We start from the raw sequence: 16,525 nt of genomic DNA, 5'->3' as shown, positions 1-16,525 counted from the left end.
TTTACAGAGGAATACCACAGTAGGCAGAGACCCCCCCACTAGAAGTCAAGGGAGAGAACCATAACCTTCCTAACCATCTCTAAACCTAGGGCGGGCGGCAGGAACACACCTCCACGATCCATGTCCACATACCGCTAGACTTCTACAGAAGATAATTACCACACCGCAATGTACCCGCCGACTAGGATGCCAAACAATACCAAAGCACACAGGATGGTCATACATGCCGACCACAGAAACCAAAGCAAAGAGATAAGAAACGCCCCCCCATGCTAACCCAATACTAAAACCTCATTTTCCCACAAACTCTTCTCCCACAAAAACTCAGATGACCACATCTCTGCACAGCAAACCACACGTACTTCACCACACTGCAACAACATACAAACAACACATAACCATGCACAAAAGCACATCGGAATCGCTCAGACTCGAAAATCGCACCTAAGCTCAGCGAACCGTGCAAACTGAACTGAAGCTGCCAACAGAACATAATATCTCACTTTCCTATTCCCACTGCACCCTACTAACCACTCCCACAGCCTCCCTGTTTCACACCGTCCTTTTTCAGATCCACCAGAGAGCCAGGGGACCACTCTGGTGGTGATAATGTGCGGTACAAGTAACCTTTAACATTAACATTGTCAACTTTAAGATTTGTTGGACATTTGAAATCAATGTTTAGTAATTTGTAAAGAATGTGAAACAGGATGTTATTTGCTATTTTACTATAACAAATATTTGACTATTGATTGAAACCAGGCATTTATTTCAATGTAATTTACATAGAGAAAAAAAGCTATACGTTCAAATATGTTCATAAAATGCATTTTTTCCCCCAATATCTCTTCAGCATGTCCATTACACTGGCTGTAAGAACTAAGCTAAGATGGCTGCCTCCGACAATGACTGGGCTACTTAGAGAGGCAAACAGAGCCCTCATGTGTACTGACGCTACTCTGTATCTTGCCGAGTCAGTTCACATGGCTATATTTGTGGTTCATGATTGGTGGCAAGTGTATGTGCGCACTTACATTTCTCACTCTAGGATGCACATTGAAAGTAGTCGAGTCTCAGTGGCATGTGGCAGTGACTCTGGGTCGTCGTCTGCTTCGGTGACTACAGCACTCTCCGTCTCCGTTTACACGCATTTCTCCAGTGGTGACTTACTGCTGCTACTTGACGCCTGGCGAGGAATGCTGAAACTTAAAAATATTATCCATAGTTTAAGAAAAAAGCGTCAACATGGCAACCATAAACAGCAGTGGAGAGGCACACTTAATAATGGCAACCAATCTAAAACATGGACAGTAGCCTATATGGTGGCACCCTTGGGGAGTCACCAAGAAGGAGACTCGGCATGGTGGCCTTCAATAGTGAAGGATAGCAGCCCTCAGTATAATGGTGTCATTGAGATCTGGAAAAATACATACGTCATGGTGACCGTTCTCTGTCTAGGACTGCAGCCCCCGACATCACATTCGGGAACAGCCATGGTCAATGGACACTTACCTGGACTTCTTTGATGTGTTCTTGTTCGTCAAGATGGGAAAGTGCTGCTTACCTTGGAATTCTCTTCATCCCTGCCTCTGCCTGCTCCTTTCCCCCTCTCCTCCCTCTTTCTCCTAAAGACCTTTTTGCCCCCGATGTTTCTCTGCCTGTCTCGCTGTGCACGACCCTCCGCCACCCTTCTGTACCTTGCCGCCCGCCCCCTTTCCCTTAACTGTCTCTCTATCGTCTCATTTAATGTCCTGCTGAAGTCTTTCTCCTTCTGGCCTTTTATATTTATCTTCTCTTCTTTTTTTGGCTCTACTCGCTGCTCATCTCTTGCTCTGATTGCATGCCACACATTTTCCTGGCTTCATGACCAAAAAAATGTGAAATATGTGTCACGTTCTTTTACTGGTATTTCTTTCTCTCTCACTTGCTCAGATCACGGGTGTCTTCTTTTTCTTATTGTACCCTGGTTTGCAACATTCTGTTTACTTTTGCTTTAGCCATTTCTACTATTTAAAATTCATGCAGAGACCTATGTCTTTCCGCCCCCCCCCCCCCGCCCCTCTGCATATTTCTTTCGACCTGTACTGGAGGCCTTGGAATGTGGGGGCATTTTAGGTGCTCCGAAACGGGCTAGCGCCTACAGGACCCCGAGTCCAGCTGGCCACGGCCAACAGCGCGCGCAGACAGGGGACCTGCGGCAAAACAGCGGTGCTGAATAGTTCGCGCCCAAATTTCCATGAGAAATGAGAGGCCTGAGTAGGCAGTTTAGCCACTAATTATCCTTGTAATCTTTCAGTCATTTGGTCACAGACATGATCAAACTGACACTGAAACACTGTGCAAAGTGAAACTTTTAATCTGTTGATGATTTTTTGTATAACATGGTTACAATTTGAATGTATTTGATTTTATGATAATGTGCAATATATAAATGCATCCACGTAAATCTACGCTGCATAAATAAATACATTAATACATAAATGACGCGGCAGGCTACGTTTTTGGGCGTGCATGTGATAAAAACGAATGTCTCAGTCGAGAAATAACAATATATATCCCCAATAGAGGGCAGTATGATACCGTATCATGTGTATTATGTGCTTTCATCTTGGTAAAACAACTGTAAAACACAGTGCACTTGATTCCCAAAGCTTTGCCCTGGACCACCTTGGATTTGCCCCATGACATTATATCTAATACTCGAACCCTAAAACGAGCAAAACTGGAGATGCCTGCAACATTTTTGCGATTCTCTTGTGCAAATGTAATTCACAAGATTTGCTCAAGGTATCTCAAAGTTACTCTACCTTTCCAGATGTGCTCCATATTTGGGCGTTGTGACTGAGGTGTAAGTAGCAGGTTTAAGCAGCTGGTGGCATCAGGTGATTTGTTCCATTGTAAATCTTTGCACCCGGAAAGTACCATGAAGTACACTGTTGACTGTTGCGGTTCACTCTGGTCGGCTGCATTTAGCTCTGTGAAAATCCCTCTGCGAGGCTATTGCCATGGCTGAGCGTCGCGGAGGAGAGGACGTCTTGAAAAGCAACACGGAAGTTGCCTGATTTGGACACTGAAGTAATTCCTTTCACTTTGTAAAATAAGAACTTTAAACGTAGTCCTCTGCTACGCAGAGGACTCTGTATGAGTGACTGCTTATTGATACTTTGCCCTTTCTATCTCTGTGTCCCTCCCCTTTGCAGCTCTCTTGGGATTTGCTTAGACGTGTGAGCCACTCCTTCAACCCCGCCCAACAGTTACTTCAAATACCGCGTGCACAGCGCACCCGCGCACGCACCCGGAAAGTACCGTGAAGTACACTGTTGACAGTTGACAGTGAACAGTGAGCGGTGAGTGGTCCTCTTTTCCGTTTGAGGATAGATTTTTCTAACTTATGTCCCTGCCAATTATATTTGCTTTTTGAGATAGTTTATCCCTTTTAAAGCAAAGGTGTGCCAGTTTTCAAATTTGTTCGCTATTTTGTTTTCACTCGCCTGACCCGGATTAAGTTAAAGAGTGTGACATATCTAGCGAATAAATACCCTAGGGACTAAATAGCTAAGCCAATGGTTAAATTGTATTCTTTGCTAACCAATATGCCTAACATTGAACCCTTGGCTGATAAACCTTATGATTTTCACACCACTCCTAAATGCAATATGACTGGTCCTCCTTCCCACGGTGTAGCGCAGGGATGGTCGTTATCTCATACTAGTGATATCAGGAAGTTTTGTTTGGATAGTTCATCTGGTACTGCTAACTATCACATGCGAAAAGGAAACAAATTGTAAAAATAGTAATGAAGATGTACAAGGAGCTTCGGTAAGCAGCGAAAAACCTCTTGTAAAAGCTGCTGCGATAGACCTGTGCACACCTTCTGACTCCCTCTTAGCTGCTTTCTCTGAAGAAAATCTGCTGGGGGATTTTGCTCTGCCAACAAATAATAATTCTGTTGCATAAATTGTTATTCACCCAGTATCATCCCCCGAAAATAATGCGCATGAGGAAAAAAACGAAAATGGAGAATCTATTGAAGACCCAACAGTGGGTATTGCTTTGCCAACTGACGATGTCATAGTAAAACCTTGTGCTGAAGATGATGTTGACCATCTGTCACAATCCCCTGTGATGTTCACAGAATGTTCTCAGGATTCCTCCATTTTGTCAATTTCTTTTACGCAACATTCCCCTCAGCGCATTGAACCCCGCAAGGATGATTCCCAATGCCCCCAAAAACCTGCATGTTGTATATCCAATGAACTAACCTTACAGGCTATGAATATGGCCTTGTACACTTTAGCCAAGCTGTATGAAACCTTAGATGCTAGGCTATTAGATCAAAACATTTTACTGAAAGAGGTGTTGGAAAGCAAAAATGCAGTCTCTTTGCCTGCTGTTATCTCCGCAAAATTCAAATACACAGATAATATGCTCCACTTTTCCATCAAGTGATATTGATGTGGCTGCGAAAATGACAGATAATGCAGAGATGCCGCAGGAAGTAAATGTGAGCAATATGAGTGAAAAGGGGAAAAAAATTAGCAATGGATGTGTGATGCATGACATGCGTGCAATTGAAATAATCGATCAAAAAGAAGTGAAGGATGAGAAAAAAAATCCAATAGGAAAAATAACCGTCAAAGAGGTAAATGAGTCTGTCGCTCTTCCCTCTACGGACTCTGAAACTTACATCATAGTTAGAGTTACTAAAAAAGGGAAAAAATAAATGGTCAATCCGCAACCTGAGATGAAAAAAACAAAGAATCAGAAGCTAACAAAAATGCAAAAGAATAAAAACTCTTGACAATTTGTAAAACTATTGTCAAGAAAAAAGTGCAGCAATTGCTAGAAAACACACTGCCATCAATAGTAATAAAGTTAACCAACTGCCTATCAAATTGGTAACAGGAGGTAATAGTAACTCAGTGAGTGATGAACTGAGATATGAACCTCTTGCCAATTTAGTGACTGAAGTTTCCAATCATGAGCTTAATGTGGACACGCTGAGATCTTTCCCTCCTGCGCATCTGTCTCATATAAAAGATCAGAGAAGTGACCTTGGAAACTCTCTGCAAAACGGCCCTTTTCTAACTTTAGAAGACAGACGCAAGGAGATTATGAAGTCAATGGGCGTCTTTTTCTCACGAAACACACAGAACTCTAAGGCAATCATAGATAGATCTTCTGAAGTGGATTTAAATCAGTCTGGGAGACATACATCTAAGGCTCAAGAAATGACAACCTTCCAGAGAAATATCTATGATAGACCAAAAACTGAGACTGCCAATGCAAATACGATAGTGACACACAAGCAAAAAGAAGTAAAAGTTGCACCGAGAAATAGGCATAATAAATGTAATGACCTCACACATGTGAGTTTAATTTTACAATGTCGAGGTGGTGAGTATGGCCTATATGATCTAAATCGATCCTCTGTATTAAACATCTTGCGGTCTATTCCTATTTTACAAGGATTTAAATCCGATGACATGGCTCAAATAGAGTTCATTAATGACCAGGACAGAGCTGTTGTGAAAATATGGATGTCTTCAGCAATTGTTAAATATTCGATCTGGCAGGCAAGAGACGAAATATTTCATTTAGGCTTTCTGCTGCATAATCCCACTGTAACACCAAATGCGGATAATACCTTTCCCCTGAATGTAGCTAATATATACCCTTCAAGCTTTAACAATGGTGTAAGTGGAAAAGTACGATTTGGTGACAAATCGTCAGACCCACTGACGATAAAATATTTCACAGCAGGTGAAAATCAGTCACGATTGGTAATGAGCACAGCGCATAATAGAGTGTCAAATGAATGTTAGCTGTTATGTAATGAAAGTAGAATAGACTTTCACCTAGCTTCCTGGAATACCAGAGGCCATATGCATCTCACCTCATCTTCAATGTCTATTTTGGGTGTGTATGACATAATTTTGCTTCAAGAAGTATGGCTAACTTCTACACCGGTCTGGGAGAACCATCAGGTTATTTTGGAACCAGCAATCAAACTTGTTAGAGGTTGCCCTAAGGCGGGTCTTCTTACAGCCTTAAAATTAAATTATGGTTGGAAGGCCGAAGCATGGGCTTCCCCTAACAGTTATATCCAGATGGTTCGAATTACCTCCAACGATTACATCATTGCTTGCATTAACCTGTATTGGAATCATATAGACATTCTAGATAATCGCTTCTTCAAGGACTTGACTAATTGCTTAAACATGATTGATAAAGATCCATTGGTGAAATGCATTATCATTGCAGGTGATTTAAATATGGATTGCATGAACGTAAAGGGGGGAAAATTAAGAGAAACTAAAGAAAAATGGAAATCCTTGATGAAAGAAAGGGGTTTTAATATGCTAAATGGTTCAGTAGAGGGTGATGTTCCCCCAAAGGCCACGTGGCAGCAAGGAAATGCTACTTCAACTATTGATTTCATATATACTAATAGTGAACTTTTTTCTATGGTATCTTCCTTTAAAGTGTTACACCAAACTAAAAGTGACCATAACTTGCTTAATTTTACTTGGTCCTTGCCTATCGAAACTCATCCGAAATCTAGGTTGAAATATACGGCAAAACTAGGAGTTTCTACAAATGGTAATCGTTTCAAATGGACACCTGCAAATCTCAATGAGTTAGTTGCAGCTGTGTCATATCCGAAAGATATTTTAAAACCAGATTTACAGTATGTTCAGGGAGACTATGTAGGAACCCTCCAGCTGTTTAAAAAACCTGCTCGGATTTCTGATAATGCTCAGAGATCTCACGTACATGTACACGACGAAGAGGTCAGAACAAAAAAAGCTGACCTTAGAAGGCAGGTGCGACATATTAATCAACTGAATCCTATTGATAAAGCATATATGATATCTAAATGCAAGAATAGATATAGAAATTGGATGAAGCAGTGGAAAGCAAAGTTGATAATGCAGGATGCACATTCCATGATTCATTCAATAGCTTCGAAGAATTCCTCTTTAGTATGGGGTCTGATTAAATCTACTTATGGAGTTAAGCAATCCATAAAACAAATTAATTTAGTTCCAGAGGAAGTATAGGTGCAATACTACACCTCCCTGTATGCTGAAACCCATATCCCGGCAAGAAAACCTGAGTTGGTTTATTATGGGAAAGAAGATCTAAATTTCGACAATGTGGACATTGAAATATATATTAAAAAATTGAGTAAGTCAAGTGCCCCTGGACCAGACGGTCTCCTTAATGCTATGCTAAAGGAAAACCCGGAGGCGTGGGCTGCCATCTTGGGCGCGGTTTTCAATCAAATAATTATCAGCAAAAGAATTCCATCTTCTTTGCAGAAGTCAATTATTGTCCCCATCTATAAAAAAGAGGACAGGCTGAATCCCAAAAACTACACACCTATTGCACTTCTTGATGCACCAGGGAAAATCTTTGCCCGCTTGATACTGAGAGATTTTAACAAATGGTCTAAGCAGGCAGGAATAAATGACCCTTTTCAAATGGGATTCACCACGGGTCTTGATACTTCTGTTAATCTAAAAGTGCTGAATGCCATCAAACAGCATGAGCTGCAGTTTAATCAAGCAGTCTATATGGCTTTTATCGATTTCGAAACTGCTTTTGATTCTGCCTCAAGAAAAATACTTTTCAATAAATTGGCTAATAATGCATGTCCAGAGTATTTATTACATTGGATAATTCAATTCCATAGGGAAACCTCAATACAAATTTGCTTGACTATGGATGGTTCCTTATCGAGATCGATCAATATGTATAAGGGACTAAAACAGGGGTCTTGGCAACTCTCTTTAACTACTTCATAGCAGATCTAGTGCAGAATTTCAGGAGGGTTACGTCTGATGCTCCTCGGCTTGGGAAATATGCTATCCCGTGGATGTTTTACGCAGATGATCTGGTTCTCCTAGCTAAAACGGCGAGAGGTTTGCAAAAATTACTCGACCAATTGGGGGAATATGTCAAACAAAATGATTTGGTCATAAATGTCTTAAAAACGAAAACATTGAAGAATGGTCATTAATGACTGAACCATTAGAAAACGTAACCCAGTACAAATATTTGGGGATGAATGTTAATACATCTAAGGCTGATATTCCCTATTGGGATGAATTGATAAAAAGAAAATCAGCACCTCTATCTCACAGGCCTCCTTTATTAACTCCAAATATTGTTCCTTTTCTATGAAACCGATCATCATGTTTTATTGTCAGAAAGTAGTGCAGACGGTTCTCCACGATGCTGAGACTAGATCGTGGAGAAACGAGCTGGCTTGGATAAGATTGGAAGGACAATTTTAGAAAAAGGTCTTGAATGTTCCAAAGGCTACGCAGATGTGCTTGTTGAGATATGAATTAGGATTATCCTCTTTGAACTGTATGTGTCATGATCTCTGCTTCCAAAAGATCAGGACTTGCCCGACTCCCTTGGAAGCAGACCCATAACCCCGGTTCCGAGTGCCAGCCAGTCCCAATTGGGATCTTTTGGACCCTGTCCTGGCGCCAGTGGCACCAGGCTCATAAAGATGCCCAGTCCCAGCGCTGGAAGTGCCGGGCTCATAATGCTTGGGTGGACTTACCTGCAGCAGACCATGCTGCTTACTTACCTGCCAGTTGAACCCCTGATCCTCTTCTGTTTGGGACTACTTTTCCTGTTGGGTGGGGCAGGAGCCACTCCCTAGGTTCAGAACACTGGAACTCTTCTGGAAAGCAGGAACTCTTTTCTTACCTAGGCGTGGCTGTGGAAGGAGACACCTGAGCACTACAGGAGGCTATTTAAACCACACCCGATGGATGAATCTTGCTTTGCGTTATTCTGCATTCTCTGCAGCAGAACGCTCATCGTGTCTTCTGCTTCTGATCCTGGGCCTAAGGGAACAAAGGCTTACCATCCTGGAATCCAGTCTTCAGCAGCACCTGTAAAGGCAAAGAAAGAACAGGTTAGCACTACGGTCTTCAGTGGCAGCGCATCTCTTACCTGGTCCATCGGCTTTCACCAACGCCTCGCGCTGCATTCCGGCATCTGAAAGACAAAGGCTTACCTACTCTTCGCATGCTCCGGAGGCCTTCGCACTGCATTCCGGCATCTGAAAGACAAAAGCTTACCAGCTCTTCGCACGCTCCGGAGGCCTTCGGCGCTGCATCCCGCATCTGAAAGACAAAAGAAGGTGCGTTTAAAGACATTGGGCAACTTTATTACTCACGTGCCATTACTCCTTCCCACGCCGAATCCAGTGGGTATTCCAGCACCCTTCAGCTTCTCTAAAGCTCCGAACTTGTACCTGCAAGATAAAAGGGACAGTTAGTGCGCATCGTGAAGCAGGCTACAAGCGCTTACTTACGTGCTTCCAGGCGCTGCTATTCCTCACGCCGGTTCGATCCTCAACTCTCATCAGCCCGCCATCCGCCATCGCCGGAACCCTGCAAAACAAGAGATATCATTACAAAAGACTTTTAAGACATTTGAAGTGCCCAGAACTTACCGTTCGTGCAGTTAACGACGGACAGCAGTCCTCTGAGGTCAAGAGGCCTGCACCCTTATCCAGTGAAGAAACTGGTTACGGCACCCTGCCCCGAGGCAGATGAAGAGCTCGGCGTTCACTTACCTAAGGTGAGGGTGTTAACCTTTGGGGTTCTACAGGAGAAGAGAAAGGGAAGAGGAGAGAGGCACCCAATAACCCCAGTTCATTAATCCCATATTTTCTATCTGCAGACATCTTACTCTTCGAGTCAGACATACAGTGCACAGAGGTCCAGCCCAAAGAGCCAACCGTGTGTTACACATCACCTTTGAAGATACGGCATTCACCCAGTCAAGACCGGCGCCTCTGCGGGAATCAGGTGAGCGTTACAGAACGCAAAGCCTATCGCAAAACTCCCACCCAGGCGCTATGGAAACCTCGGATACCGACCAGCTAGCCCAGTTACTTTGGGAACTAAGAGCAGAAGTGCATGCAGCCCGTCAGGAAACGAATGCTCTAAGAAGGGAACTGATTATTTCCAAGGAGCGAACAGACGATCTCGCTAGACAATTGCTACAGTCACAAGCCGGACAAACTCCGTTACCCGCATCAGGGGCAAATCTTCCTTCAACATCCTCTACGAACCCAGTGCAGATCAACCTACCTGGGAATGTACCTCTGGCGCCGCCCGAACGATTTTCTGGTGACCCAAAGAGGTTTGCAGTTTTTATTAATCAGTGCCGGTTGCACTTCTTATGCCGGCCAGCAGCCTTTCCAACTGATCAAGCTAAGGTAGCTTTCGTGCTTTCGTACCTTAGTGGCAATGCGGCAGACTGGTCGATCCCTCTAGTTAATCAAGATGATCCGGTTCTCCATGATTTTCAAGCTTTTCAGCTCAGTATGGAAAAACTGTTTGCAAGACATTCACAGGGGCAGGCCTTGGACAATGAGGTCCTTTCATTGCGACAGGGTAATCAAGACCTTTTGGCTTATATTGCGTCTTTCAACAGACTGATAGTGGAAACTCGATGGCCTGAGGACAAAAGGATTACGCTGTTTTATAGAGGTCTACGTGGAGAGCTCAAAGATGTGTTAGCCCAAGTAGTGAATCCCCCGCAAGACTGTTCGGACTATATTGACTTAGTCGTTCAAATTGACCACAGACTGCAGAACAGGAAGGCCGATCGTTCCAAGTTTGATGCTCGAGTATTTTCCAAACCACCAACTCCTACCAAAGGAGTAGACTCCGGGGAACCCATGCAAATAGGGGGCCTGAAAGGACCACTAACACAAAAGGAGCGGGAAAGGAGAAAACAGCTGCAATTATGCCTCTATTGCGGAAACTCAGGGCACTTTCTTCGAGACTGTCCGGTGAAACCAGCCAAGAAGGCAGTAGGAGCTGCAGTTACCAGGGTCACAAACTCTGAGCAGGGAAACAACCTCGCCCGACAAGAATAGAGGTCCTCTTGCCGACCGTTAAAACCAGTTCCGTGACTTCGCATTTCGTGATACCTATGGTCCTCATTAGCCCTGAACATCCGGATCGATTACATGCGATTGAAGCTTACGTCGACAGCGGTGCCATCGGCAATTACGTGGATCATGAAATGGTTTTGAGGATGAATCTGACTCTTTGTCCAAAGGCTGTAAAGACGTCATTACTACGGTGGATGGTACGGAGATAGCCTCCGGACCAGTAACGCATACCACCCAAGAAGTGACGCTAGTAAGTCAAGATGGACACCATGAGAAGATCGTGTTCGATGTGATCAAGGCCCCTCAGTTCCAGATTATTCTAGGAATTCCTTGGTTAGAGAAGCACAATCCTCAGATCGATTGGCGAGCAAGAACGGTTCAGTTTCCAGAATGTGTCTCTACTTGTCACCCTCGACCTGGTGTTGCACTGGCAGCAATTTCCTCGGAGGCTCCCCAGTTACCTCCTGAATACCTAGAATTCCAAGATGTTTTCCGGAAGGATCAGGCTAACTCTCTACCTCCTCATAGGTCTTATGACTGCCAGATAGACCTGATACCTGGATCTACTCCTCCTTGTAGTAGAATTTATGCCCTCACCGAGCCTGAGAATCTTCACCTCCGACAATACCTGGATCAATACTTAGCGAATGGGTTTATTCGTCCTTCCAAGTCCTCTGCTTCCTCAGCTTTGTTCTTCGTTCCAAAAAAAGAAGGGGACCTTAGAACTTTTATAGATTATCGCGCCCTGAACCAGATCACCGTTAAGAATAGATATCCGTTACCTTTGATCCCTGAACTCCTGGACCAAGTCAGAAAAGCATGCATATATACAAAGCTGGATCTTAGAGGAGCCTACCACTTGGTACGAGTAAAAGAGGGCGATGAATGGAAGACGGCCTTCCGCACCAAGTATGGGCTATTTGAATATCAGGTCATGCCCTTCGGACTTTGCAATGCCCCGGCCGCCTTTCAACATTTTATGAACGATGTCCTCAGAGAGCTCATAGATGTGTGTGTTGTTGTTTACATTGACGACATCCTCGTTTATTCTTCATCGGAAACTGAACATCGGAAACACGTGAAAATGGTCCTCGAGAGATTGCGTCAACACAAACTTTTCGCTAAATTGGAAAAATGTGTTTTCAACGTGACTGAAGTTGAATTCTTGGGATTCATATTATCACCTAGCGGAGTGCGTATGGATTCAAAGAAGGTCGATGCAATTCTCAAATGGCCATCGCCATCCTCCGTAAAAGGTGTTCAAAGCATGTTAGGCTTCGCTAACTTTTACCGCAGGTTTATCCCCGAATTCTCTCAAATAGTCCAGCCCATCACTGCCTTGTTAAAGAAAAACAAACGTTTTGAATGGTCTACCGAGGCGGAACAAGCTTTCCAGAATTTGAAGACTAGATTTATCTCTGCACCGATCTTAAAACATCCTCGCCCAGAACTCCCCTACATCGTTGAAACTGATGCTTCGAGCCTTGCCATGGGGGCAGTTCTATCACAAAAGGACCCAGTAACCAATCAGTTGCATCCCGTGGCATTTTGGTCCCGCAAATTCTCGCCTCCTGAAATCAATTACACTATTACTGATAAGGAACTTCTAGCTATCAAGTCCGCCTTTAAGGCTTGGCGGCATTATCTTCTGGGGGCCCGACACACCGTTACTGTGATTACAGATCACTGAAACCTGCAATATTTGAAAACCGCAAAAGCTCAATCCTCTAGGCAACTCCGTTGGGCACTATTCTTTGCCGAGTTTGACTTCATAATTACCTATCGACCTGGTACAAAAAACGGTAAAGCTGATGCCCTTTCTCGGATGGGAGTGGAAGAACATTTGATCAATCCTAAACCTGTACCTTTCATTCCCGAACAAAGAATTCTAGGTGTAATCGTGGACCTATTCTCCAAGATGGCGCATTTCATTCCACTCAAAGCCTTACCAACAGCAGAAACTCTGGCCCGAGAATTTCTCGAAAACATCGTCCGACTGCACGGTTTTCCTTCAGTTCTAATTTCGGATCGAGGTAGTCAATTTATTTCTCATTTTTGGCGAAGCTGCTGTCGGTCGGCTCAAATTGATGTGAGACTTTCGACCAGCCACCACCCTCAAACCGACGGACAAACCGAGAGGACCAATCAAACTCTGGAACAGTATTTGCGCTGCATGCTACAACAAACTGAAAAAACTTGGAAAGATATCCTTTGGATAGCCGAATATGCCTACAATAACTCTGTCCACTCGGGAACTGGGAAGACCCCGTTTTTTCTTTTATACGGTAGTCACCCTCGAACCTCGGAGTTGGATCCACTCCAAGATCTTGGAACACCAGCAGTAGACCACCTGCATTCTACAATCACCCAAGCCTTTAAGGAAGCCGTTTCTCACCTTCAAAGGGCTAAAGAACAATACAAGAAAGGAGCAGACCAACATCGGAAGGAAGCCCCCCAATATCAAGTAGGAGATCAAGTCTGGTTATCCACCAAATATCTACCTCTAAAAGGACCACGCACATTCAACCCAAGATACCTTGGTCCCTATTCCATCACTACCATAGTAAATCCAGTAGCGGTCAAGTTGGACTTGCCCCCTCACATGAAGATACATCCGGTCTTCCACGTCTCTCTATTAAAACCTGTGCAACCTCAAACCCGACTAACTACATCTCCAAAACCTATTCTAGTTGATGGAGAACTCGAGTTTGAAGTCAAAAGCATCCTGGATTCCAAGATCTCCAAATCTAAACTATTTTACCTGATTGATTGGAAAGGCTACGGTCCCCAAGAAAGATCCTGGGAACCTGCAGAATATGTCCACGCGCCTCGTCTAATCAAAAGATTTCATCAAACATTTCCTAACAAGCCCAAACCCCCGGAGAAGCCCGATTTGGGAGGGGTCTTGAGGGGGGGTGCTGTCATGATCTCTGCTTCCAAAAGATCAGGACTTGCCCGACTCCCTTGGAAGCAGACCCATAACCCCGGTTCCGAGTGCCAGCCAGTCCCAATTGGGACCTTTTGGACCCTGTCCTGGCACCAGTGGCACCAGGCTCATAAAGATGCCCAGTCCCAGCGCTGGAAGCGCCGGGCTCATAATGCTTGGGTGGACTTACCTGCAGCAGACCATGCTGCTTACTTACCTGCCAGTTGAACCTCTGATCCTCTTCCGTTTGGGACTACTTTTCCTGTTGGGTGGGGCAGGAGCCACTCCCTAGGTTCAGAACACTGGAACTCTTCTGGAAAGCAGGAACTCTTTTCTTACCTAGGCGTGGCTGTGGAAGGAGACACCTAAGCACTACAGGAGGCTATTTAAACCACACCCGATGGATGAATCTTGCTTTGCGTTATTCTGCATTCTCTGCAGCAGAACGCTCATCGTGTCTTCTGCTTCTGATCCTGGGCCTAAGGGAACAAAGGCTTACCATCCTGGAATCCAGTCTTCAGCAGCACCTGTAAAGACAAAGAAAGAACAGGTTAGCACTACGGTCTTCAGTGGCAGCGCATCTCTTACCTGGTCCATCGGCTGTCACCAACGCCTCGCGCTGCATTCCGGCATCTGAAAGACAAAGGCTTACCTACTCTTCGCATGCTCCGGAGGTCTTCGCACTGCATTCCGGCATCTGAAAGACAAAAGCTTACCAGCTCTTCGCACGCTCCGGAGGCCTTCGGCGCTGCATCCCGCATCTGAAAGACAAAAGAAGGTGCTTTTAAAGACATTGGGCAACTTTATTACTCACGTGCCATTACTCCTTCCCACACCGAATCCAGTGGGTATTCCAGCACCCTTCAGCTTCTCTAAAGCTCCGAACTTGTACCTGCAAGATAAAAGGGACAGTTAGTGCGCATCGTGAAGCAGGCTACAAGCGCTTACTTACGTGCTTCCAGGCGCTGCTATTCCTCACGCGGGTTTGATCCTCAACTCTCATCAGCCCGCCATCCGCCATCGCCGGAACCCTGCAAAACAAGAGATATCATTACAAAAGAAGTGCCCAGAATTTACCGTTCGTGCAGTTAACGACGGACAGCAGTCCTCTGAGGTCAAGAGGCCTGCACCCTTATCCAGTGAAGAAACTGGTTACGGCACCCTGCCCCAAGGCAGATGGAGAGCTCGGCGTTCACTTACCTAAGGTGAGGGTGTTAACCTTTGGGGTTCTACAGGAGAAGAGAAAGGGAAGAGGAGAGAGGCACCCAATAACCCCAGTTCATTAATCCCATATTTTCTATCTGCAGACATCTTACTCTTCGAGTCAGACATACAGTGCACAGAGGTCCAGCCCAAAGAGCCAACCGTGTGTTACACATCACCTTTGAAGATACGGCATTCACCCAGTCAAGACCAGCGCCTCTGCGGGAATCAGGTGAGCGTTACAGTATGTACATGTGGAAATTATGCAACTTATATCGCAAATGTATAATGGTCCAACAAGAGAACTCTCTATTGCATGTTCTGTCTAGCTAGATGAGAACAAGCGACCACAAAGTAATGAGTACATGGCGTTGTCAAGTCAAACAATTCTTGATGAAAACCGAGGTGTCAGAGGAAGTATCAATGACAAACCCCAATAGAGCTAAGCAAAAAAATCACGATTTGGGACTGGATAAATACTTATGAACAATGACAAAAGACTAAACATGCAATATCACATAAGTTAACTATAAAAAAAATTAGGACAACTGAGAGCTATCTGTTAAAATTCCCTGGTGCTGAAGCGAGAAACTCTTTTTTAAGATTTAGAATGAACTGATGGCTTACAAGAAATATTCTGGCCAAATGGAACATCATATCTAAAAAAGAGGATTTCTGTCGTTTCTGCAAAGTTCCAAGTATTTCTGAAACTTTATATCATTTAGTTGCAGAATGCCCTATGTTATTACATATGAGAATAGAGCACTTCAAGAGACATTTTGACACATATATGCCTATAACTACGGAACTTTTTTGGCATCGGATTTTCAATACTCAATTAACAATTATAAGAATAGCAATTTTGAATAATATGAAGGCTCTAAATTTAAAGTAAAACTTCACAGAAACATAAACGAATATATGAGATAGTAAATGTAATGTTTTTAATGTTTGACTAAAAGCATAATTTTTAGGTTTTTATCAGATTTGAAATAATGTGTTATAAGTTTATATTTCTCTTTTGGATTCTATGTGCGTAAAATCGTGATTTCTTTTATGGATGTATAAATGTTGTTTATTTTCTTGTTTTTATATTTTTCCTTTTATTTTATAAAAGTATTGAAAATTTGATTTTTCAACTATATCAATAAAAAAAAATATTGAAAATCTTTGCAAATCCAGACGCATTGGCTTCGATTCACAACGTTTTGCACTGGAGACAATCAGCTGATGACAGTGAGCATCTCAGATTGCCCCCAGCCACCTTATTCCTTATTCACAAAGCATAAAATGGGAGCAAACCTGGATCCGGGCTGTCGAATCCTGGAGATGAATCAAAGGGGGCAAACTTGAAAGAGATGCGAAAACAAAAGCCAGCATAAGTCTGGTAAAATGGGCATAATCTGCATACCCCACACATGGGCAAAAAGCATTACATACAAACCCAGTAAACAGCA

Source organism: Ambystoma mexicanum, chromosome 10 (assembly GCF_040938575.1).
Source record: "Ambystoma mexicanum isolate Mex_15411 chromosome 10, UKY_AmexF1_1, whole genome shotgun sequence".
In the NCBI taxonomy this organism is placed as follows: Eukaryota; Metazoa; Chordata; class Amphibia; order Caudata; family Ambystomatidae; genus Ambystoma; species Ambystoma mexicanum.
Note: the sequence above shows the minus strand (reverse complement) of the source record.